At 36.4% G+C, this 27,042-nt stretch overlaps 1 long non-coding RNA gene across 17 annotated transcripts in view; it reads left to right on the forward strand.

Moving 5' to 3' along the window:
- LOC147833056 (uncharacterized) overlaps window positions 1-27,042 on the forward strand; it is a 449,341-nt gene that overhangs the window by 48,528 nt on the left and 373,771 nt on the right. For 16 of the 17 annotated variants that reach the window (XR_015513263.1, XR_015513252.1, XR_015513255.1 and 13 more), the window contains one exon: window positions 24,273-24,445. This is a non-coding gene — a long non-coding RNA (uncharacterized LOC147833056). Of the gene's footprint in view, window positions 1-18,007; window positions 19,504-24,272; window positions 24,446-27,042 lie in introns of those variants that run through there. The other variant, XR_015513268.1, reaches the window with a different exon arrangement.

A 27,042-nucleotide genomic window follows, 5' to 3' on the forward strand; every position in this document is an offset into this window, starting at 1 on the left:
GAGGCTTGGTGTGGGAGTGTCTATTTGGGTGCGCTGAATTTCAGAGTCAAAACACACACCCACAGCAGACAATGTGACTGTGTTTACATGGACATCTGTAGTCGAATTATTTGCCAAATTATTAAATGGTGGACTTTAACTGCAGTTTGGCTCTTTCATTCAGGGAATTCATTCATGTCCCTCGCGGCAAACGAGATATTTGATTCGAGGAACTGCTCTAAGCGTGCATTTTCATGCAATGTTTGATACCGCACAGCGAATGAGAGAAAAAAAAACTCAGCATTTCCCGAAAACTTAGATGCACACGGCAGGTAGTGTCAGAAAGCCACGTGTGTTATTCCGGTCACAAAATCCTACACGAGGTTATAGTTTGGTTGTAGTGCTAACTTGTTTACACTCTGTGCAATAGTTTTTTCGATACGAATAAAATACGAACTGAATAAACAAAGAGCACTGGTCGCTCACTTACCAAATCTGTAGAGACAGGACAATCCACAGCAACTAGAGCCGCGTCTTTATTAAGAGGAGACTACAAGCGAATCTGGATCTCTGCTTTTGCAGATGAGAACAGCTCTCAGGTAAACAATGTTCCTCCTTAGACACGCAAGTTATTGTTGTCGAGCGTCGCATACACTGTTAATCCACACGTGACGCCAGCTGCGCTCTCACAGAGAGAAAATGAAAACAAAACTTACTGTAGCTGCAGCAAACTATAAAAGCAACACTTCACGCTTGTTTTGCCAACACAACTTGGCGTCTTTGTCGTCTAAACACTGTGACAGTAATGAATATTAATGAAGTTGCACAATAGAGCATGCTGATTGGTTTGAACCAAGCTTTACTCGTGCATTAATGCATCACACTGTAAGACATAATAAGACACACTCTGGCACAGACGTCCAGTCTGCACGCTGGAATACAACGCTATTATGTCATGACCGTGACGCAGCTTCAAAAATTCGTTTTAAACCGGAAGTACGAATTTGCTTAAAATAACGCAAAAACAACCAATTTACATTACATTTTAGTGAAATATAGGTGTCCTAATAGTGTTTTTAGCATTGTGGGACACATATACGTCTGTCAACAGCTCAAAAGATATGTTTTGGTGTTTCGTGACCTTTTAACAAGCAGATTATCACATGTTGCACAGTTTTTTGTGCAGTACACTAAATGGTGAAAAACAAAGGATGTCAGGATGTTGCCTGAGTGGCTTTTTGGTTATTTTTCTTGTGCATCCCAGCCATTAGCACCCCATTTGAAAGAGTTTTTAGCATATGGGTAATGTAGTTGTTATTCAACTAAACAATTTGTCATTGTATTTGTATAAGAATATGATAGTTACTTTAAAGCTCAGCTTTGAATATCATAGTTTTTGTTTACAGGGTTTGAGGTTTACTATATCATTATTACTCGCACCTTAATATTTGTTTTAATTGTTCAGTATTTGCACCCACTTTAACATTTTATTTGTCAAGTTTGAGTCTTTTTAACACTTGTGTTTATTTTAGTATAAAGAGTTGTTTAAATATTTTTGTTTTTGACTATTAAAACTATTTGTCTTAGTAATATTGGTAAATTAAAATAGTGGATAACAAAAATCATAATATTCCTTAATGGATTGTTAAAAAATATTCAATGATTATCGATACCGAATTTTATGAAACGTGATATTGTGATAATTTTTTTTGCAATATCGCCCAGCCTTTATATTTATGTATATATAATATTTGTTTATAATATAATTTTTATTTATATTTTGTTGCAGTTAATGAAAGTTATTTAAATATTTTTTTTGTTTTAGTGTCAACAGTAACAACCCTTTCAGAAAATAACATAAGCATAGAGTGTCACAAAAGCTTCCCTTTTAACGTGAAGTTTATGTGATGCTTGTGTTTTTTTGTAAGAGAACACTTGTTTGTTGCGTTCTTTGCAAGGGACTACATTATTGTAAATGATCCAGAAGAATAGATAGACTGTAAATAGAATCCGACGTTATAGTACATACTAGGTGATATTTACTTATCCAAATTTACAAACTGTAGACTTATCGTACTGCTGCAGAGTTTAAGTTAGTAATGTATTTCTGCTGGTGTTTATCTGTTTTATTTAAAGGGAATTCTATTTGTGCAAATACAGTTTTATTTTGTGCATAAATAATAAATAATGTACATATATTACGCATCTCCCTACAGGACCGGAATCAAAAGCATTTAAGACTCCACGTTGCGCGAATCACACATCCAACTGTAGGCCATTTTCTTAGTTCTGCGGGCATCACATTACCAGTAATAACATTTCTGGTGTAATCATGCATATATAGTTTTTCTTCCCTCAGATGGGATGGAGTTGTTGGAGCTAATGTATTCAGAGTCAGACCAACTGCCGCTCGCAAAGGGAAAAAAGAGACTTGGTTGAGTAACCGTAATAATTGGAAAATTATTTTGATAGCCTGAAACAATCTAATATATTACTGAATTTTATTAAAATAATATCAAATCAAATTAACTGCTATTCCATAATGAATTAGGTAACAAGGTAGGCAGATATTAATCGTCCTTCCCTCCCCGGGGCCAAGAGAGGAGCGAGAAAGTGGGGGGTGGGGTTACAGAGCCAGCTTTTGTGGCTTGTTAGAAATCGGCAGAAAGCAATTGGGGAAACTCCTTCAGGAAAGGCACTGTCTTCGTCAGTTAGCAGGAACTTGGATTTTCTGGATGGTCTGTTGTGCAGCTTAGTGTTTCAATGGCCAGCTTTAGCTCCACCCATATTTACTCAATCTCATAAATGATTGGCTGATGCGGTAAAGGCCACTCATAGGACTAAACTGTAATAAACGTGGCGTGCCATGGCTTCATCCCGTGGCGCTGCTCTCTTTAGCCTGTTTAGTGTTGCTGCATAGGGGGCTTCAGACTATACATCTGGACTGTTGATTTTAATCAGTGCCAGGTCTCTGCTTTGAAATTGTAATCAGATGCTTTACTTGGCTATGCCAGACACATTTAATGTATCAGCCCCATGCCAGGTCCGTTCGTAACCTTGCAAGGCTCCTGTAATTTCAGCATGCCAATCAATTATAGCACATGTATGGTGCTCTTCCAGCAGAAAAACAAGCTGCTGCACATAACATTCCAAACCGTGGCACTATAATCGGGTTTTGCAGAACCTCTTATGGAGTTTAACAGACCTGATTGATTGGGGTGGGGGAATCCATAGCCCCTACGTTAGGAACCGAGGCCATGATGTCAAGCTATTTTAATAGAAGCTAATAATAAGACTGGAGAGCCAATAAGTGGTATGTGCTGTGTTCCAAAACACAGTGAGCTTTCTCCAAAGCCTGCATTTTAAGGTGTCTTAACTTAAAGGTTCACACTACATTTTTAGTTACGATACATGCAAAGACCAGATTATCTCATGTTAAGTTTTTGCATTTCACTGTTTTCTAATGGTACAAAGTATGGTGAACTCTGACCTGTGACCATTTGCATCATGTGAAGGCATGTGATCAATATAAGATCTATATGTCATGGTGTAAATGAAAAGAGCGCAAACTTTATAGCATTACTGCAAGATTTAAAGTAGAGTAGATATTTTAAGAGTAGGTATTTTTACTTGTTGGATGGCTGTTTTTTAATGTATGGGTTATATAGTGTTTCTAAGACAGATGAATAAAGAAATCCAAAAATTGTTAACACCTTAGATTAGTTCTTACTTTTAACTAGTTGCTTGTGTGTACATTGGCTGCTTATTAGAATGCACCACAACCATATTATTGCCTTTTTGCTTGAACATATTTAGGCCTGTCTCTATTTTTTTTTTCGTTGTATGATATGTTGCAATGCGATAACGGGTATTGTCACTCATTTTATAATGCCAGAATGAGAATATAATAGCATCATAATGAAAGTACACTTTTCCAAAGAATACAAAATATTTGATTCTTAACAATATTTAATTTTATTTCATTAAAGTCATTTTAGTCATTTTATGTGCAATCAGAATGTGAACATGTAACATCTTAAACAAATAATTAATGATAACGATACATGTAAAGCCAAGAATTTACAAGGTATAAAAAACTAGAAAAAAGTAACACATCTATTTTCAGTTGTTTGAAATAAGAAATAATAATAAGTATAATATTATAAAATAGTCTATATTATCAGTATATATACTATTATAGTTGGGTGATGTCAACCTGGCATCGTACGATGTCTAATGTAAAACAATGCAATAAATAATTGCAATGAATTAATTATTTTTTAAATAATTAATTAATAATTTGTAGCTTACCGTTTCAACTACCTGACCTGCATGGTCTTTGTTTTACCCACAACCAAATCGTAAATAAATAAAGATAAGTTACACACAAATTGCCAACTGTCAGTCACTTTTTCCGCTGGACTCTGGCATGAATAAGCCGAGTGATCTGTGTCGTTATAATGGTGTTAACAAACTTGGTTGGTAAAAAAGGTGCACAACAAACAGTATCTGAGGTTTCTCTCAAATCTACTAAGTACAAGCGTGAAATTGAAAGATTGAAGCAGTTAACTGAAGCTTTGACACGTTACCTAAAAGTTTCAAAAGACTGAAGAGTCGTTAGATAGAGACAAGATGAATTAAATATCATCTTTAACAACTAAAGTGCCATAGCCATGTGTTTTGCGATAAGTCGATAAATAGATGATTGTGACAGGCCTAACCATATTCTGTATCTCTTATTTCCATCCCAAACCTAAACATAACTGTTACAACAATTAACCTACTAACTAATGGCAGTATATTAGAAATATAAAGCAAGAACCCACTGTCAATAGTGAAAATGTGTTCCACGTTTTAAATAATTCCATAAAATAGATTCTGACAACAAAATCTTTTAAAAAAAGAAGCCCAGCTGTTTCAATATTGATCACAAGAAAGCTTTCATACTCTCCAAATAAGCACATTAGAAAGATTTCTAAAGAATCACATGACACTGCACCCATCAGCATCGAATATTTCTGAATACAGGGATAAATTTCACAATATTGCTGTTATATTAAGTTTCAATCTTGCAAATCCAGCCATGGTAAGCATAGTATGCATAAGACTTAAATATATTCCTGTACAAAAGCCGATTCTCTTAGTGTCCAATTTTCAAGTCTCATACTAGAACCACCTGCCAGACAAGATGACTGGAAATGTTACCACAGGTTTATCCTGGTATTTCTATTCATATGAGTGTCAGAAAGGTAGAAGAACAATATTTGGGTGCACCAATGTTTAAAAGTAAGCTGAGCACTTATTCACACAACAGTACTGTAAGTGCTTTATATATCAGACAGCACTACTGTAGAAAGATTACTCACCAACCTGATGAGACCAAAGCACTCCCCGACTGTGTCTTTTTGACACATTCCACCACTGCGATAAAAATGTTCATGCTAAAAGCCTGGCGCGAGTTAGAGAGATCTCAAAACTGCATGCATGTTTCATGATTGATACGTCTCCACCGTGGGCAAACGTATCTGGTGTGAATGAAGAATAGGAAAAAATGAAAATACAGTCTGGCTTTGGCTCAGGAGCCAGCACTCTTGACAACTTTGCGGCTCTCCCTACCTGACTCGAAAAATGAAAGGGGAAACATTTTTTTATTTTTAATTACTAATTATTTTGAGGGTTTTATGGCTTTATTTTGGCTGTCACAGTCAGTGGGGAGAGAGGGATTAGGGTCCTTAGGGGGGAAGAGGAAGGAGATGAGAAGCAGGCAGAGGAGGACAGCTAATTTTTGATCCAAGGGGTGCTTTGCAGGCCAGGGGGGCGACAGCTGCACTGTCTTTAGCCCGGATTTGAATTTGAATTCTATCTAACGATGCAGCGACGCGCGGACTTGGCAGGGCAGTCTGGTAATCTTCTTGACACAAATGCCTGGGCTTTTCTTGTGTGCCCTCACAGAGATTTGAGTAATTAAAGTTAAATTGAAGGAATAAAAAATATCCTTCTTGTACTGAGGCTGTCTTGCTAATGCCAAGTGTGAATAGTCAGGGTTGTCCTTAGAACTATAATCCCAAATGCTATTTCTCCTGTAACGTGGAACTGCCGTATTTTTTCTTTTTGGTGAGCTCTAAAAGACAGCGATAAGGGAAGGCCGCAGAGCTTTCATCTTACAGACATCTTCTGGAGAGGTGGGAACGCTAGAAAAATGAAAGTTGAAAATCTTTTTGGTGAATTATCATTCATACCTTAACCCAAAGACTGCAACGTTGTACGGTAAAATGTTCTTTTGGGTCCTGTTTGGCACATTGTATCAACACTTTTGTTGATCGCAATTGGGCAAAATGCAGGTGTAAGAAACATTTTGATCTTCATTAGGTAATTAAAAAGTTCATTTGAGAGTGTTGTTATTGGGTTTTTGAAAATGTCCTTCCATATAGTGTAAAACATAGCTCTAAGTGAAAAATCCAGCTGGCTTAAATCTGAAAGTACATTGTGTTTAAAAATTATTGATTCATCTATAAGAGTTGACTGGCTCAAATGAATCATCTGGGTAATGAATCTTTAGCTGTGTGTGGATGATGTCGATGTGGATCTCAAGCCCTGCCCATTTGTTGCCAGCTCAGACCTGGGAAAATTGAAACCCCCGTCCACAAACACTGTAGAAAGAAAAAGAGAAAGACAAACACTGTAGCAGATTCTGGTTGAAGACACTGTGCGCTGAAGTTTGAGGAAAAGTTAGTGTTATTTTCCCTACCCAAAGATGAGGCTGTGAAGAGTCAGTGGTTGAACTTTATTAGAGCAAAAATACCTCAGCATTATAGCCCCAGCCTTGTGCCGTGTTCCCGTCATTTTTCTGACGAATGCTTCAGCAATGTACACGCTTACAATGGCGGATTTGTTGGCCATTTGTTAAAGGAAGGATCATAAAAGACTTTTGATGATTGCGACTTTGTACTGTAAAGTTCCTGTCAAGCTCTGACACAGTTCATAGATCAGTTTCTTTCTCCATTTTACAAGTATAAGTAACTTAACTGTGATTAAAATGGCTGCCTTGTTGTCTCTAGCTTGTAAATTATGTATTTAATTGTGTTTTGTTACTTGTAACTGCTCTATGCGGCTTGCGCTGTATCTGATTAACACTTTATAATCTCATATCTCATCCAAAACCACATTAAAACCACGGCGTGTGCTGCTTTATTTATAGATTTAAATGCATTTGTGAGCTCACGATCCACTTATGTTTGTCGATGTTATGGCCACCGTCGGCTGTACCTACACTCATGTGGTGGTCAAGTTTCAAAATAGTTTTCCCATGCTGAACACGCTCGACCAATCGCAGTAGACTGGGTCATCGGACTAGTTAGCGCAGATTAGCGTCGTTTGGGAACGTCGAGTTTGGGAACAAATTAATTGCTGAACAAATCACATGCAAATAAATGCATTGAAGGTGACAATGAAGGTGTTTTTTGGCCTTGCATGCAGAAAAGATTGTTGTTGAAGACACCCAAAACCAAAATATGACCTTTTTTAATGCATAATAGGGGCTCGATACTGTACTATTTAACTTGATATGATATTGAGTTTGGTTAGTATAGATATTGGCCTTACTCTCTCAGCAGCAGCAATTGATGCACACTCTGCATGTAAACAGCTTTCTTTGGTGTCCAGTGGCAGGATGGCAAGTGCTGAATCCCATGACCAGTTTTGATTGAGATGTGGTTTCCCCGCTGTATAGAAATTTTTTTTGGTATCATACCGAAGTTAGAAATTCCAGAATTGTGACTACACTAATTTGAGTTATCGCCAATATCCTAGTGGTTAGTCTGTTGACATACAGTACTATTGTGCTCATGGCAACCCAGGCTTTAGTTCCTTTGCCGATTCTTTCCCTCTTTCTCCCTCTGCTTTTTATGCATTCCTGTCTCCACCCTGCACTGTCTTATCAAATAAAGGTTAAAAAAGCCCTAAAAATTATTAGAAGATGCACTTGCATTTGATGGATTGCTTTTGCTCATGGTTGAATGCATTCAAAAGACCACTAATTCTCCCATTACTGACCTAAACTTTAGTGACAGGATAGTTAAGTCTCACTTGGTAAACATTAGTTGCAATGTTTTCTTTTAAGTAAGTCCCAATTCTGACACACATCTTGCTGCACAAAAGCTGCTGCTTTTCATATCATTTTCTGTTGCTTCTTTTCTTGTTCACATGTATGTTGGATGGACTTATTCCATAATATTAGAATGAAAGGCTAGAAAAACCTAATACATAAACTGGCCATAAAGTCTTTCCTTTAACGGTCCAGTGAAATTAAAATAATGTTTTTAGATGTTAGTATATGGATGTTAGTCTTCAAGGATATCTATCAGCTAGTGTGGTACAAAACAAAATTTGAGTTTAGAGCAGTGGTTCTCAAACTGTGGTACATGTAAAACTAGTGGTACGCTGGCTTCCTTCTAGTGGTACATGGAGATATCAAATGTGTCATATGTACATGCTACATTAAAAAAATATTAAAAATGATTTATATATGAATGACATGTATTATTATTTATTATATGACATATAGCCTGTATTTCTGAGGTCCAGGCAACATTTCCAGGTGATGAATTGGCTTCTATATGTTAATACTTTACATTTAGGTACAGCATTTTTCTTTTTCCTTTTTAAGAACATTAACATATCATTTTTAGCTTTTAAAAGCACATTTTAATTTTAATTTAAATGTTGACGTTTTTAGTTTTTTTTTTTTTTTTTTTTTTTTTTTTTTTTTTTTTACATATAACATTTTCGGAGGTAGTACTTGATGAAAAAAGTTTAAGAACCACTGGTTTAGTGGATATCCGCCTTCCGCCTAAATGGATCTACCTTCTTTTTTCCACGTCACCTCATTTCAGTTTCTCATCCAGTCTTGATCAATCAAACGCTCACTAGTATCTGAGATGCCCCGCCCCTTTCAAGATGCTTGACATTTGCTTTTCAATTGATGCGCATGAGCTCAGCCACTCTCGCTGGCAGAGCTGTGATGAAACAAAACGCTATTGTGTGCTTTTTAAAAAGGGGAGGAGCTACTGTGTCCTGCCCCTCTTCATTTTTCAGTTGGGATTACATCAAACATCGAATAAAAACTGCATATGTCAAAGGACTTCATAGGACGTTTAAGAATTTACTGATTAAACGTGGGCAAAAGAGACAGATTAAACACAGGTGTAAATTGAAATGTTGCCCCAGTTTGCTCATGATCAACCAAAAATACATTTTAATATTAAGTATAACCGAGTATTGGATTCTTATAGACATTTTTAATTGTGGGTACTTAAGTAATTTGTTGTATCATTGATTTGTGATTGACTAGTGTGTGTGTGTGAGTGTGTGTTGAGGTAACTCGACAGAAATTGCAATTTGAATGGAACAACACTAAATAGAAAATCAACATTAGCAGATGAAGTCTAGATTTGGGGCTTTGTTTGATGCAGATTTCCTGAAAAGCTGCACAGATCAATTAAACTTTATTAACTGCATATTATTTTGCTAAAATAATATTTGCACAATGTGTGGAGGCAGGGCCTGTGAGACAGGAAGTGCTGAACCATTGAAAAAGCAAAAGAGAGAGAGAGAGCGTACTTTAACACCCACATCACACAATATTTTAATGCACCCTCCACACACACTCGCCAAATGCTTTCACACACATCATACAGTAAGAATGCTTTAACAAACTCTCCTCAAATGCACTGTAAAAATACTATAAAACATGTCCCCCGCACACATAAAAAAGTGTAATGCGCTTAAAAAAAAAACCATCTGACTCATTTATCACACATTGGGGATATTTTAATAACTGCTCCACATAATCCGAAAGCCTTTTATGCTTACTACAGGTCTGAAATGGTTTAACATGTTTCACTTTCACATTACAACAAGAGGCCAGGGTTTTCATTTGGAAAACTTTGGGGATGCGCAAAATAATCGATTAACCGTTAACCAAAGGGGTGCGTTTGTAACCGATTAATGGTATCAGTTAAACGATTAAAAATATAATTTTATATATTTTTAGAGTTAGGCTGCATAAGGGGCCGATCGAATGCTTTTTTTTTTGCGTAAAGAGGGGCATCTTTTGAATGGTTTACTAAAAGCCGCAAGTGTTTTGCACGCGGCTCATCCCAGAGCAGTGTTTGTGATATCAGTGTTTGTTGTCAATACAACTACAGAGAACTTTTAAAAAGCATGGTTCACTTCCATGGCGAGGCGCGACACCAAAATGCATCCCTTCACTGCTACATTACAGCTTTTCATTCAAAACATTGTCGTTGTTGTTGTTGTTGTTGTTTTTAATAGCGGGTTAAAATTGCACTAAAACGTATTAAAATGTTTTTTTTTAATGTAGGCTTTTCTGTAACCTTTCAATTATGATGAACACAGTTTCCATAATTGTAATATATTTATAGACAAAGGTCTGTGGTTCTGCATACAGTGACTTTCCGTTTCACTTTCTGGTCGGCCCCTTGTTCAACTGCAACACATATTTGTTAACTCGCGGGACGGTAACGTTTAACCACACGTGCCTACAGACATATTTGCCAAAGAATCAAAATAGAAGAAGAATGTTGCTGTTTGATGCAGACGAGTTGATGTCAAACCAGCGCTAATGTTGATCGCCTCCTGGATCTGCGTCATAAACACAACAAATAGGCTTTAGCTTTCATTTTACAGATTGTAAAGCATGTATGCAAATTAATGCAATATCATATTTAAACAGCAAAAGTCAACCTATGCGCACGCTGTCATTGTCTTTTGATCACGCAGCGTGCGCACTTGAACCGTGAGTAACCATTAAATAAATGCCTATTATCCGTGGAGCGAGTTATTTGAGGAAGTCTGCTATTTTTATTTGACGAAAAAAAAAAAAACAGCCTATGCTGGTTCTTAAAAATAATTCAGTCAGTGTTTTCGTTTTGTAATCTAAATTTATCATTGAGGGGAAACAAATTTAGGGCAGGCCTATTTATTTTAATTACTTTTTTTGTTTATTCTGGTTTTCTATGATGTTGAAAACACTGCAGGTGCGTGAAGATGCTCTGTTGTTATGTTCTGTTATTAATATGCTTGCATGTTAAAATAAATCAGTATTTTAAAATGCAATATTTAATTTATCAGACACAAAATAGACAAGTCAATTTTTTTTTTCATAATAATTTAACATTAATCTGAACAGTTAACCATTAATAACCGATTAACGAGCCGCCGTTGTCGGTTAACAAAATTAACCGAAATGAGCATCACTACATAGAAGCCTTCCTAAAAGTAACCATAAGAAATAATAAACGTTCATTTATTTATTAGTGAGTATGACTCATGATGATTTATAGTCGTTCAATTAAGTCAATGTTTAAGTTAAACATGTTTAGTTAGTAAACCTGCAGCTGAGCATATTCTCCCATCAAATAAATTTTTTTATAGATCACAAGCTTTGCAGGGAAAGTGACATACGCGCATTTCCACCCCATTTTTTTGCATCAACACATTTAAAAATGATTAATAAAAAATTTGTACTAACTTGCAACTATTTCCAAACTTCTCATGAATGGCAGGTTGCAGCAAGCTGCCCTGTTGCAGTTGCTTTATTGTTTTAATGTCTACATTTAGTTAATGAAGGAACATCTAATGTTGGTGTAAATTGATCCATCTGATTAAGTGTACTAAAGTGTTTTACACATGGAAAGCATATTAAATACAGGTAGAATGTCTGCTTTTATATTTGACATAATTCAACCTTTTGGTAAATCTAGATATACAAAGATGGGCACTGGCATTACTGTGAAAATGGAGAAGTGCAACGCTCACACGGAAAAAAAAATCATAAAGATGATTCCTTGGATTTACTAAAGTTTAAAAAGGTGAGTGGTTGTTAACAATTTATTTGGGCTGAATTTAAACAAACAAATTAAGTTAAACTACTAAATTTAATTAGTTTGTTTAAATTCAACCCAAATAAATTGTGTAACACTTTAGCTGAAATAAATTTTTTTTTGGGCAACATGGTGAAGGAAGTCCACCTTCTGCACTGTAAAAGAAAATAAATTTACTTATTTTTGTCCTCTTCCTCTTCGGGGTTTATTGATTTCGTATTATTTTGTTATTTTATATTGTATATAATTTACCTTTTTGTGTGTTTTTGAGTTTTATTTTTATTTATATATATATATATATATATATATATATATATATATATATATATATATATATATATATATATATATATATATATATATATATATACATTCTTTATTATTACTATTTTCTGTTTATCTTTGATTTTTGTATAATTAATTACTCTATTTTTGGCAGTATTTTACTTGATGCATGGTGTTTCTTTTCCCATATTACACAAAACTGTCCCAATATAAATGTTGCTTACTTCAGTCCCTAGTCTAACATCATGAAGTTAGTACTAACATAAGGCAACAACTTCAGGACATTTTTGAGTTGACTTAACTTTCAACCCAATTATAGTGCTTATCATAATTGAGTACCCCTGATTTTAAAAATGCATTTTGGTGCATTTAAACAACAGATTTATTAAACAGATATATTTATTAAAATAATATTTTAGTCACCAAACATATTTAGAAATTGAAAGATAATACAACTAAATTCAAGCAAAATTTTGCAAAAAAAAAAAAATAATAATAATTACCACCTCCAAAATTTCAACTAAATTTTTCACATTTTTTGCTTCTCTTGTTTTTCCTCTTTTAAAAATTTTATTCAATATTTTTCTATAACATAAATTTGGGTGTATTAGTTTTTGGACCGTTACTATAAGTTATTTTGTTAGATGAGCTCCAGATTTGGCTTTACTACTGACTAATCTAATGCATAGGCACAAATATAATATTGTATAGCTTCCTATTAAAATATGAATTTAAAAGATAGATTTTTGAGAGGTGTGCTTTTATATGCTGACCACTGTACTTTGCTTGACTCTTATTAAGTTGAGTAAATTAAAAAATGTCCTGAAGTTTGTTGCCTTAATTTAAGTTGTCAACTTTTTTTTTAAAGTGTTGTTGAAATAGCCAATCGTCAGTCTTTATAACCACGTGTCGCATGTGTTGATTTAGGCAGGAGAAAAATCACCAAAGCACTGCCCATCACATATCATGTACTTCCAATGTCATGCTCCAGGCTTTGCTCTGGTTTTGTTCTTCCAGTGTTTATAACCCTGTCCTTTGGTTACCATTGAAATAGCTGTAAAGGACAGTAGTTTCATGCCAATTGTTGTGCAAGTGTGTTAGCTAGAGAAAACTGGAAATGATGTGTTTTAAATCTTTAAATTGGAGCTTAACTACTGTAATGACCCAGCATACATTGGTCCGACTACAACGTTGTCAACCTGGCCAAAAGTGGTTGCAGCAGCACGGCACAATGGTGTACTATATAGTCTGAAGACAAGGTCGTCTCACCAGCCAAAAAGAGTTGTGGCTGGACGGCACAAATACACAACATGTCCTAAAATGCATTAATATACGCTTGTATACATTTTTACATGTCTGTTTTTGAATGGGGTTGCGTGTGTTTACAATTATATGTACAGTATGCGTTGTTCAATATATACCATGTTGTGATTGTCTTTAAGTGACGTGCTTTACACATGCATTTATAATCCATGCTTACCCCTGCTGAAATTATGAGATATACAAAAGTATTGCGCTTACATATGGATAAATACTGCAGCATTTGATACGGGTCACTTCAGATTTTGTTTCAGATTTGAAATATGTGATTTAATTGCGAGTTCAGCTAGCTGTTTTCAGGATTTTTGGATCCCCCTTTTCATTTACTGTAGATAGGACTTTGGTCTTGAGGAACTGCACAGAGACGTTGCAAATATGGCCGCTAAGTGAACAGACTTTCCTTGAAAAGGACTTTGTTAAAACCTAGTTGATTAAAGGCTGGTGGATGAAAGTTAAGGGTAAACATTAGAAATTACAGTTTAGGGGCGGCACTTTGCTCCTCAAAGAGAGTATTTTAATATGGCATCTAATGACTCTTGTTCTACAGTACATATGGATGACAAGATATTTTGGTATAGAAAATTTCAAATTGAATTCGCTGAATGATATGTCAGTGGGCCTCTTTTATAAATCTTGGTAAAAATGTTTGGTGGTCATTAATGTGTGACTATTTTCAGTGAACGTATATATATTTTCCTTTTTTTAAGACTTTAGGTTATGGATGTGCTAAAACCGAAAGTGAAAGGTTTTTTTTTTTTTTTTTTTACAATGTAACTAAAGAAATTTAACCACTGTGGCTCTGGACTCTTTTGATAACAAAATCTTTTAATGCAAGCAAAATGGTTCAGATGTACAACTGCCTGTTCAGGTACACAAATTTTGTCACTTTAGTTTGACCACGGTCTGAGAACCATTTCATTTTATTTTTCTGAATATTTGTAATAAATGCAGATTTGAGGTCTAATAAAGACCTGGTTTTGGTCTCAGCTGTAAGTCAGTGCTTTAACAATATTTTTAATCACAGGTTAAAACAAGCCTTTAACCACAGGTTGATTCAGTTTGCTGTATTTGCAATAAACATACAAGTATGACTCACTGAGAAAGTTGTTGAGCCAAAGGAGGTGAAGAACCTGAGGAAATAATAACTTATTATTGGGAATCAGGCTCAGGTGAATCACTTTCATGTAAAGAATTTATCCAATATAGTGCTCAGGCATTGTCATAAAAATACACTTGACTTTTCGATAAGGAGATCAAAAGTTATCGAAATCTTTCCAGGTTTAGTTTTTTTTTTAACCACAAAGGGTTAAAAGCAGTTAAGCCATGCGTCTGTGTGTGTGTGTGAGAAAAGGCATATTTGTGGCTTATGATTAAAAAAAAAAGGTGTGAGTTCAATCCCATGTAAATGACACCCAAAAGTATGAAATGACTGTGCATTTACTGCTGACAGTGGCTTTACATAAAGGAAGTGTCATTCTGAAGTTTCAGATAAAGACATAAGGACTGCAGGTGAAAAGCTTGAGGTTAGGTAGTCGATGGGAAATGATCACCCTTGCAATGAAAATGCCAACTGGCACATGCAATGCCTGGGAAAGAGGACAACAATAAAAACTGTGAGGTATTGTCATTAGAAGGGTTGGTGGTGTTTGTCTCCATTTGAAAAAAACTCAATCTGTTATTTTATATCTTTCCCTATATGATAGAAAAAAGCAAATAAACAAAAACTCTTTGGAAACCAACTATTGTAAATTTTCTGCTAAATTAATTAATAATAATAATAATTCCTTACATTTATTTTTTTCTGGACACTCGCTTTACACCTTGGGGGAATCTTTTCATCCACCACCAGTGTGCAGCATCCACCTGGATGACGCAACGGCAGCTGACTGAGACAGAGTAATTAAGCCAATTATAATCTGGGAATGGTTAGGAGGCCATGATGGAAAGAGACCAGGGATCAAATTTGGCCAGGATACCAGGGTTGAACCCCTACTCTTTTCGAAGGACATCCTGGGATTTTTTAATGACCACAGAGAGTCAGGACCTTGGTTTAACATCTTATCCCTGCTGAAAAATCCAGCTTAAACCAGCCCAAGCTTTTTAGCTGGTTTTAGCTGGTCGACCAGGCTGGTTTTACAGTGGTTTTGGCCATTTCCAAGCTGGTTTCCAGCCATTTCCAGCCTGGTCTTAGCTGGTCAGGTTAGAAAATGACCAGCTAAAACAAACTTGACCAACCTGGTTTAAGCTGGACATGGTTAAGCTGGTTTGGCTGAGCTCCCAGCCTGGCTAGGCTGGTCAAGCTGGTTTTAGTTGGTTATCCCCCAGCCTGACCAGCTAAGACCAGGCTGGACATGGCTGGAAACCAGCCTGGAAATGGCCAAAGCCTCTCTAAAACCAGCCCGGTCGACCAGCTAAAACCAGCCAACCGTCCTAGGCTGGTTTAAGCTGGATTTTCCTGCAGGGATCTGAAAGACGGCGCTCACTGTGCAGTGTAGAGTCCCCTTCACTGTACTCGGGCATTAGGACCCACACAGACCGCAGGTTGAGCACCCCGTGGGCCTCACTAACTCCACTTCCAGCATCAACCTAGCTTTCCCATGTGGCTTCCCATCCAGGTACTGACCGGGCGCAGCCATGCTCAGCGTTAGTGGACGACCATTCCGCATAAATCCACAGATATTTTACCAAATTCTCTGCAGAAATAGCAAAAAATGTCTGCAGATTCTGTCTGGCCCTAGCGATATGGCAAAAATATGTCAAGATTTTTTGAGGAAAATCACAATACATGGTTCTTCATGATCATGAATCTTTTGGTTTGTTTTACTATTTTACAGTATTTTGCAGTATTCTATTTAGCAGTGGCGTTTTTGGAATTGAACGAATAAACACAAAGTTGTTGTTTTATTAGCATCAAATGGGTAGTTGACCCAAAATTTTTATTCTGTCATTTTACTCTCAAGTTGTTTTAAACCAGAAATGTGTGCAGCCAACAACTGGTCACCCACATTCTTCAGTATACAGTTGAGGTTAGAATTATTAGCCCCCCTGAATTATTAGCCCCCCTGTTTATTTTTTCCCCCCAGTTTCTGTGTAACCGAGCGAATTTTTTTTTAACACATTTCTAAATGTAATTGTTTTAATAATTCAGCTCTAATAACTGATTTAAAGAAAATAATATTTTAACACTTCTATACAGCTTAAATTGACATTTAAAGGCTTAACTAGGCTAATTAGGTTAACTAGACCGGTTAGGGTAATTAGGCAAGTTATTGTATAATAATGGCTTGTTCTGTAGACTATCGAAAAATATATAGCTTAAAGGGGCTAATAATTTTGACCTTAATTGCTTAAAAAAAAAAAAATTAACTTATTTTATTCTTTATTTGTAATAAAACAAATAAGACTTTCTCCAGTAGAAAAAAAAAACATTATCAGACATACTGTGAAACATTTCTTGCTTTGTTAAACATTATTTGGGAAGAAAAAGAGAAAAAAAAAATTCAAAGGGGGCTAATAATTCTGACTGTACATTCTGTATCTTTGTGTTTGTGTGATATTTAAAAAAAATGTTGGAAAGTTGTAAACTCTAACATCCATAGTAGGAATATATGAAAACCAAAGCATCTGTTTGTTCTTGTTTCCTCTCACTTTCGACACAAAAACCAAATATGTTTATATGTAAATCTTGGGTGTTTTGGACACTGGCACAACCAGTCATTAAAGATAAACTAGTTCTGTAATCAGGTGGCGTTTAAGGCTTTGCAATGATGCATGCGTTCGACTTTCCTCAGGTGTGTGCGCTCGGAAAAGAAAATACACATTTGCTGTTAACAAACTTTTGACAACATAAATAAGTGCAGCAAGTGTAGCTCTAACACAGAGTTCATTTTTTATGTTAATTCATGTTGTGTTGTACAATATCTATATTGAGACAGTGGTGCCAGGGTTGCAACAGGTAAAATGAACACTGTAGCACGATACTGCGATATTTCTTCAAAAGCCAATTGTAGAGACATTTTAATCATTCACAATCAATCTTATTGCACACCCATTCCTAATATACCATACCTTGTCTCGTTTTCAAGTTCAGTATTTGAAGTCTGAACAATTGTGTGTGCGTGTGTCTACTTACAGTATGTGTGTTCACCAGTCTTGCACATTCCAAGCCGCCCACAGCATATGTTGCACATGCAGACCACAATCGCAGTCTCTCATGCATGATGCTGCTGAGCAATGTGCCGCAAACGGACACCTCAACTTCAGAGCGTGTTGGTTTTCGTAACAGCTCCATGCATACTTGGTAAATATAACAGGAATTAAGTTCACCAGCTGCCAACTGGGTTATGATAATAGAATACAGACTGGCAAGAAATTAACCTGCGTCTGAAACACAAAGATGTTGCCGTGCTTCAAGCAGAGTAGACTGCGCTTCGATTTGAATGTCATAATGGAAATTTATCATGCAGCCTTCAGCCTGATTCTTACCTGAGACACCTTTTTTTTTCTTTCCCCCCTTTAAGTTTACAGGGGCCTATTGCCTGGGGCATAATACCTCTGAAATTACTGCATAGCTGTCTTCTCTGTAACCACAGAATGGAGAAATGTGGGAGGCTGGGCAACAAGACGTGCATTGTAACCCCTTCAATAGCTCAGCACCTCCTGTGTCACAGCCTACAAAAAAGGACAGCGGTCTGTGTGTGTGTGTGTGTGTGTGTGTGTATGTGTATGTGTGGAAAAAGGCCCAAGGTTTACCTGGTCTGCGGCTCTAGACACCACGGCAGCCAAGAAGCATCAGGAGGCAGCGGAGCATGACAGGCCCCACATCAAAGCACAACACCACACCTTGATCCAGACCCCCCACCCCACGGCCCGCGCCTCCTCCCGTCAGGACACACCTGACAGAGGGGCCACCCCGCGCCTTCAAAGACACACGGAGAGACACGAGACACAAATAAACGTCTAGACACTTTCTCTTACGGTGACCTAATGGTGTGGAATTTTTGCTCTCTTTGCACCTTATCTCTGTCGAGAGGGGAGAAACAACGTGATTGATTTGGGAAGTGTCAGAAGACTCCAGGATTCCCCCCTCCCGCCCCTTAGAGAAGAACAATTGAATTGCTAATGCGCTAGAGGGGTAAAATCTCAGTGTGTGGGTAATTTAAGGAAGAAACTTGGGTGCAAATCTACATAGACCAATATCTGTTTTAGTCTAAAGAAATATGCATCAAAAATGATTAAAAATAGGAGAGTAGTAGTATGATTATCATATATTATATTGCACTTGAAGCAGCAATAACTGCTTAGATTCATATTTGTGCTTTTAAAACCTACAGTTTCTAGCATAAATGAGTATACCCTTCAAAGATCTTTCTTTTAAGTTAGGATTTCTCATAGGATGCTATACAAAATTATATTTGGTCATATACATTAGATTAGTCCATACCAAAGCCAAACCTGGAGCTAATCTCAAAAAATGAACACAAATTAGTATGCCCAGATGTTAAGAAATGCGCTAATGTGTTAGGGAAAAATCTAGAAAAACAAGAAACATATTACATTTAGTTTTAGATTTAGATGTATTTTTTTCTGTTCCTAAGATGTTAGGTGACTGTGTTCTTATTAGGGTTGGGTCGATATCAAGGATGTACCGCTGGATCGCATTTCACTATAGTTGTAAAACATGATATTTAAATTATCTTGTCTCTATGTATCAACTTTTCTGTCTTTTGAATCTTTAAGGTCTCACAGTGTCAGCACACTGCTTCAGTCTTTCGCTTTCATGCTTATACTTTGTAATTTCAGTGAAAACTGTTGGTTGGTTCCTGTTGGTTGTGCACCTTTCTTACCAACCAAGTTTGTTGACGCCATTATAACGATACAGATCACTCTGCTTATGTCATCGTCCATCATGATGTTTCACATTAGACATTGTACGATGCCAAATTGGTCGACATCTCCCAACCATAATTCTTATTCTAATGGTTTTACTGTTTATTAAAACTATTTTACACCTAAATATATTATCTATATTTACTGATAAATGGATAAGAATTAGAGCTGCACAATATACCATGTCAGTGTGTCAATCTGCAATGTCACATCGCATGATATGCAACGTCAAGTTGGAATTATAGTTGATCAGCATTACAGTTCAGAACGTGATTTGTGGAGTCATCACAAGGTTTAACCCTAAAATAGAGTCAAAGATTTTCATTTGGATGTATTTTTAAGACCTGTGAATGTATATAATTTAAGAGAGTTATAATGCTGCATTTAGACCATACACAGATGTAGCGCGAGTGTTAACATGTTAAGTCAATGCAAGGATGCAAATAGACATCTTGCGGTGCGAAGAATTAGGCACGAGTTGAGTGTTTTGTGCGAATCGCTCGAGTTGGAAAATCTGAACTTCAGCTTGCTCCTCTAGGGGGGAGGGATTATGACGTAGTGCCTGTTGTTGGTGTCTAAAGGGGAAACTCTCTTGCCGACATCGCACAAGTTCATCAAACTGGGCTCGGCTCAGTCTGAAGCACTGCTGAAAGCCTCTTTCATTTCTGGAGGAGTTGATGAACTCAAAGAGATATGTGCACCTCTGAAAGAATCTAGTGCACTTAGACATGGCGCCGAACCAATATACACTGTTTTTCAACATTCTTAAAGCACATAATTGCAGCTATTCACTCAAAGTTCATGTTAGCATTTAGCAACAAAGCTAGAGTCACTGGGCAGCCAAGCCCTCCCCATGATGCCAATCTGCATCTAATGTGAAGTGAATGAAGGGAGTAAACTCGATGTTCACGTGTCTATTTAAGTGCAAATAAGAAAATTTATTTGCGTGTCCCACATCTGCTGTGAACACAGAGCTCTTGTGAAGTTATATTCACAATATTTATCACAGACAAACTAAATATCCTAATATCAGTTTTTGTCCAATATCATGCAGCCCTATTAAAACTATTCTTTTTTATTATAAGGTGTACTCAATTATGCGGAGCATTGTATGAATCATTGGCCTTATAATTAAATTTAATGTAAGTACAATACTATAACCACAAATTTGCTTATAAACAAATAAAAGAAAAGTCAAAATGATTTTCTGTAGCAATCAACGTTATGCCACAAATGCTGATGGAGCTTAACCTTACTCAACCTGGCATATTGCTTTACCAACACCTAAAACCCTATCCATCACTCATGTAAATGTGGTTTCAAACATCCGCAGACTATGTGTAAAAGTGCTTTTCTTTCCTCCTACCTTAAAAACCTTGAGGAACACTTGGCTTAATTTCCTGCGTCTTTGCCGTAGCTTATTTGAATATATCCACTGATCTAAATGGCTCACAGGCTTCTATCAGAATGTTTTCAATACATACCTGTCTAGAGTAATTAATTATGTTTGTTAAAGCCTTCAGCCAAAAGCATTTTTTTTCGCCGTTCAGACGTTTGCTTGTCTTAGCACCTCCCGCCACCCAGTGTTAGGAGACAGATTTAATTGCCACATGAAAGCCACAAAAAAGAGAGCTCAGTCTCCTCATAAACAGAAGCCACACCTAGCAGGGGAATAGTTTCACCTTTGAAAAAAAGCTGTCCACACTGTAATTAAAGAGAAAGGGTTCCACAGAGTAATCTGACTTTATACTACTGACTGCTGATGGAATGATGTTCAACCAAGAATGCTAATAAGTCATTCTTGCCCAAAATAATGAGGACATGGTTATTTGCTAGATCCCCCTTAATTAAATAACAAAACCCTTCATTTCCCATCATACACCAAAACACTAGTTCAATGCAAACCATTTGAGTGATATGGACATTTATAAAGTCATTTATTTACTAAGTGTTATTGTATGTTATCACAAGAATAGCGTAGAAAATGAATGTTGAATTGAATATGCTGTTTTTACTTGAATATGCTGTTTATACTTTTTTTTTTTATTTAAAACTTGATTAGAAATAAAATTTTGAGAATGCAATATAACCAAATGTGCTTGTTTTAAAATACATTTTTTGAAAGGGCTAAAAAGGTTAGCGATGCAATGAAAATTATGAACCTAATATGTAGTTTCATATAGTTTTAAACCCCTGAAACCTTTGCTTGTCTTCGGAACACAAATTACAATATTTTAAATAAAATCCGAGAGCTCCCTTATATACATTATCTGATAAGTCTTGTCATCTATCCAGGATTTAGGAACAAGGGTTCATCAAGATTCTTTGGATTCATCTTCAATACCTCCTCTTTCATCTTATCCCAGACATGTTCAATAATGTTCATGTCTGGTGAATAGGCTGGCCAATCCTGGAGCACCTTGACCTTCTTTGCTTTCAGGAACTTTGATGTGGAGGCTGAAGTATGGGAAGGAGCGCTATCCTGCTGAAGAATTTTTCCTCTTTTGTGGTTAATGTAATGGGCAGCACAAATGTCTTGATACCTCAGGCTGTTGATGTCCACTCTGCAGATCTCTTGCACACCCTCTTACTAAATGTAATCACAAATCATAACTTTCCTTGACCAAACTTGACTGATTTCTGTGAAAATCTTGGGTCTATGCGGGTTCCAATAGGTCTTTTGCAAGATTTGTGATGATTGGGATGCAGTTCAACAGATGATTCATCTGAAAAACCTCCCTTCTGCCACTTTTTCAAATGATCAGCTAGAAGTCAAGGTATTGTTTGTTGCTCTAACAACTGGCATCAATGACAAGACTTTGTCAGGTAGCGTACAACAAACATCCCGACTCATTTAAAGTCCAGAAAGGTACCAAAAAATGTCTTCAAAACTGACCGTATGTCTTCAGTGGAACAATCGGAGTATTATCAATGAGCATACTTTTGTGTGGTCATAAAAATAGTGACTTTATTAAACAGTGTATTTTTCTCGTTGTCAGTATATTGTGCACATTCACAAGCCTTGTGCAGTTATGTATTGAGGGTAATTAATAATATAATTTACATTTTTGGGTGAAATACTTGAATATCAAATACGGTGTTACATATAAATCAGTCTTATTTTAAGTATTTTATTTAGTTTTTTAAGTATTCACATATTTGTAAAGTGTTTTATATGTTAACATATATTTTATGCAGCCTGATCTCACAAGGAAACAAAGTATTTTACGTTTTGTCAGTTTAGTCGCTAATTCTTACAAATTCGTACAAGTTCAGTCGTATGAAGATGTACGATTTTAAAAAGGAGGTGTGGCACCCAACCCCACCCCTAACCTCAACCGTCATTGGGTGATGAGCAAATCATACTAAATTGTACGAATTAGATCGTACAAATTCATACGAATCAGCCACTAAATCAAGAAATTACGAATTGCCGTGAGATTGCAATGATTTTTATATATTTACTGGAAGACAAGTCAAAACACGAAACCTTTTTTTAAAATAGAGCAGCAAAGCAATTCCATGTAAATGTCAACGTTTTCACAAAATAGCGCAAACCCTTTCTGCATTGTTTGTGTAGGCTTGTATTTTACAGTACTGTGGAAATATTAAAATGTCTCTGTCATTGTTTTAAAACAGTTATATTTAATTTACCAAAGTCACACTAGTGGCAATTTCACATCTGTCACATCCATAACGAAGCTTTGAAACCCAATTAATTGTATTTTTTAATGTCTACCCTTACCCCTACCCCAACCCTAAACCCAACCGTCACAGTAACGTAAAAGCAGTCGTTATTCCGAGTGTTATTTATGCTATCAGTTAAATTACCCAATTATTGTTGTTTTAACGCATACACCAACCTTATCCTTAAACCCAACCATCACATTACTGTAAAAATATTAATTATTGTTATACAGTGTCATAAAAAATGCTGCTATATTGATGTGCATGTCGCACTTCCGCCGGCCGAAATGCTGCTCTCTTTGAAATCTATGACTTTTACCTGTCTGATGTTGGAATCCAACGTTGCTGTTTTTGTATAAATGACGTGACCCAGTCGCAAAACGTTCATTACTGTAAATATCAACTCTGACAAAAATCGCTCAGTGCACTAGATTCATTTATATGAACTGATATAACACAACATTTAAATGAATAAACCTCTAAATGCATATTTAGCAATGTCTCTTTTTTTTTAACAATCATTGAGTTTTCTTTCACTGCAATTGTATTAAATGATGTAATTTAAATTGTTATTATAAAAAGCTTGTATGCATTTATGAATATAAATGCATGAATAAATTTGATTTATGACCTACAACTCCAAGCAATTTTTTTGGAGGGATAGCAGCTTGAATTTTTTTTCTGATCCCCTAACTCCCCTGTTGTTAATTGTTTTGGAAATTGTAAACAAATATTTCAAAATAACGTTAACATATACTTTCTCTTTATGTTTTGAGATTTTACTGCAAATGGCACATCCACAATGCTGGAATTGCTCAGCACTGAGTTCAGGGGTCATCATGGCACACAAGAAAGATTAATTATTTGAACACAATTAAAGTTTAGATAAAGCCGTCAACCAAATGCATAAGTGTAATTATCACGTCTGATCACACATCTCAAAAGTTAAGCGTTTCGACAATAGGTAGGACAGATGTTAAGAATGTTAAATCCTACCAAAGTGCTATGATAAAGGGTAAATATTGCCGGATTAACAGCTAAAGTTCTGATAACCCTGCTTTATCACCTTTTGTGCAGGACTTTTCATAAGACTGATTGATGATGAGTGCCTCGCTCTTATCAAACCATTCCTTTTCCTCCAGTCTTCTCTTAGGAAGTAACCCTAGATGCTTTATAATACAATAGAGATTTGCTGCTCTCTTTGTCCAGGGATTGTGGTATGCCAGCGGAGGGCACGATGTGAACGAAGAGGGCAAGGAAACATGAATAGGTCTGCTCTGCTGGGACTGGAACTCTCTGACTCTGCGGTGGAATGAAAGCGACATTGAGGATTAGAGGAGAGTTCTTCGGCTTGCAGGATAAGCTGATCTACCACACTCCAGGTAACCCTTTTATTTTTTTAAAGAGAATTGGAGGTTTTGGAGAAATAATGCAAGACAATCTAGTCTTAAAAAAGAGGACATTTAAGTTTAGGATTAGAACACTACGTTTCCAACTAGTAGACATGGTCAACAGCTACAGAATGTAGATCTTAGTTTGGGACCTAAGAAGCACATAAGGATGACAGGCAGAATTTAATGCAAATGTCTCTATGAGACTTTATTCAACAGATTAAATTAGTGACACAGGGTCAGCTAATCTCTAAGAGGATGAATACATTCAAACGAAGGAGACAAGCTTGTGGATGTTCCTCCATGAAAGACTTTTAAAGCCAATGCTGCTTTAAAAGGGGACAGTAGTTGCCACCAGTCCTAGCCTCAGGGATCAAATTGATATCAGATTCAGTATGTTCGCCTCTTTTACAGTTGGCCACATCAATGTATCGCTGCAAGACTGATATCCCTCTGATACCCCAAAAATAATTTTGAGTTTTTTTTCTTTGCCAGTATGGCAAGTGTTTGACTTCGGGTTTTGCTAATCTCCATGTTAACAATACATTATTTGTATTGTCATGTACTGTAGCTGTTTCCTCACCAATTAAAGTATTGTATGCATCTCCGACCATTACCAAAAATTTCAAACCCTCTCTGGGGTGGTTTGAGTGACTGTTTGCGAGAGTAGAGTTGGGTACCAAAACCAAATAATTAAAAGAAATATATTAATGGAATAAATTCAAATATATAAAATATGAATTGATGTATACTTTAAATTTGAATTATATTGTTCAATTAAATGATTAAATTAGATTTTTCTTGAAAAGAATTATCGGTTATGGCACCGTTTTGGCACTGGTACCTTTTTAAAAGTATCGATTTAGCACCAAAATCAAAATCACCCCAATCGATAACCAACCCTAAGTAGGGGTGAGTAGTATGACCAAAATTTTGTTTCATAGTATCAATATAATTATTTAAATAGGTAGTTATACCTTAAAATCAACAAAAAGAGTTATAATAAATAAACCTAAATACTTCAGAAATTAAAAGTACTTTACCCTTTATTCGTAGCTTGTTAATTATTCTACGGATGCCAATTATTTGCAGATATTTTGAAAGTTGTGACCTTATTTACACATTGTGGTATAAACGGAATTTAAAAAATCTATAATGGTTGACAATTTATTCCACTGTAATGATGTATACTGTCCAGTTCTAGTTAGGAATATCATAATATCAAATCGTTTAAGACATCTTAGTAGGGAATAAATAGTTTATGCAGTGTCGTAGGCCAACTGGAGCCTATCCCAAGAACAGAAAAGGGATGAATTCAAGTTATGACTGAAACCTAAAGAGGATCGTGTCAAGGCCAAGTCTCAGTCAAAGTTTTTAGAATCTTGGTCCTCGAATGTGTGTCCAAGATCAAATTGTCACAGTGTTGATCTAGTCATAGTGTTGGGGAACATGAGGACTCCCTCTTGACTTGATTTTCAAGTCACATCAGACCCTTTGCTTGTCCCAGTCTTGAGTCAAACTCGTCTCTTTTCTGGTCTCTGTCTTGAGTTGTGCTCAGCTGTCTCTGGTCCTTGTCTCAAGTCGAACTTGACCCTCTTCTGCTCTCTGTCTTTAGTCAAACTCAACCCTCTTTTGGTCTGTTACAAGTCAAAATTGACAGTCTTGTCTCGTTCCTTTCTTGAGTTGAACTTGACCTTTGCTTGTCTCTGACTTAATTCTGACTACAACACTGTATCTTTTTAAAAAAGTTTATTTAACATTAGATTTTTCCATTTCAAAATGGTGAACTGTATTTCTTTTGTCTGGTTTTCAACTTAAATAAGCCCAGAAAAAAGATAGAGGAGCATTTTTATTTTATTTTTATACTGTGGATCTAGCAGTGGTGCAGTCCTCGACAATGTTTGTATGCAAACAGCGTGCGTGTGTTTGACTAGGTATAAATCAACGCATCTACAGCAGAAGTTTGTGCCCGAGTGTGTGTGTGAAAATCTGGTGGGCTGAGGTAGTCTTGGCTCATCTGCATGGCGAGACAAGTTATCAGAGGGAGCCATGAGTGTCCTGTTCACTCCAGGGACTAAGCAGAACAACAGGCTCGGTGTGACGCATGACTACACTCTGGCACAGCGCAGCCACACAGGGCCTAATCTCGCTGTACCTCCTGATCCACCTCTTCACCCTCTCTCTGGTCATTATCACTCAACAGTTTAGTAGGCATAGCAGTGGGGACGGCAGCACACTGGTCTCCACCGTTTACTCTGCCCTCGGCTGCCCTACGCAGTTTAGCGAGGATATGAATCCTGTTGGTTCGATGAGATGGTGCCAACTTGTTAATGCAACATGCTGAACTGTAATGGGATATTTCCTCTTACTATTGCCAAAATAGGTGTTTAGACGTGGTTTCTTTTGATGTAGGTACATGTATCTGTCCTTAAGATGGAAACACTTCAGTTAAACGAAACTCAAATACTTCAAAGATGGTTTCTTTACATATTGGAGCCATAGCCCATCCCATGCATTAACATGTGACAGCTGCATAGGGCTGATTCTGAGATTTTCCTCAGGATGTTTTGAGGATTTTAAGTGCAAGA

Source organism: Danio rerio, chromosome 17 (assembly GCF_052040795.2).
Source record: "Danio rerio strain M-AB ecotype USA chromosome 17, GRCz13ab, whole genome shotgun sequence".
NCBI lineage: Eukaryota > Metazoa > Chordata > Actinopteri > Cypriniformes > Danionidae > Danio > Danio rerio.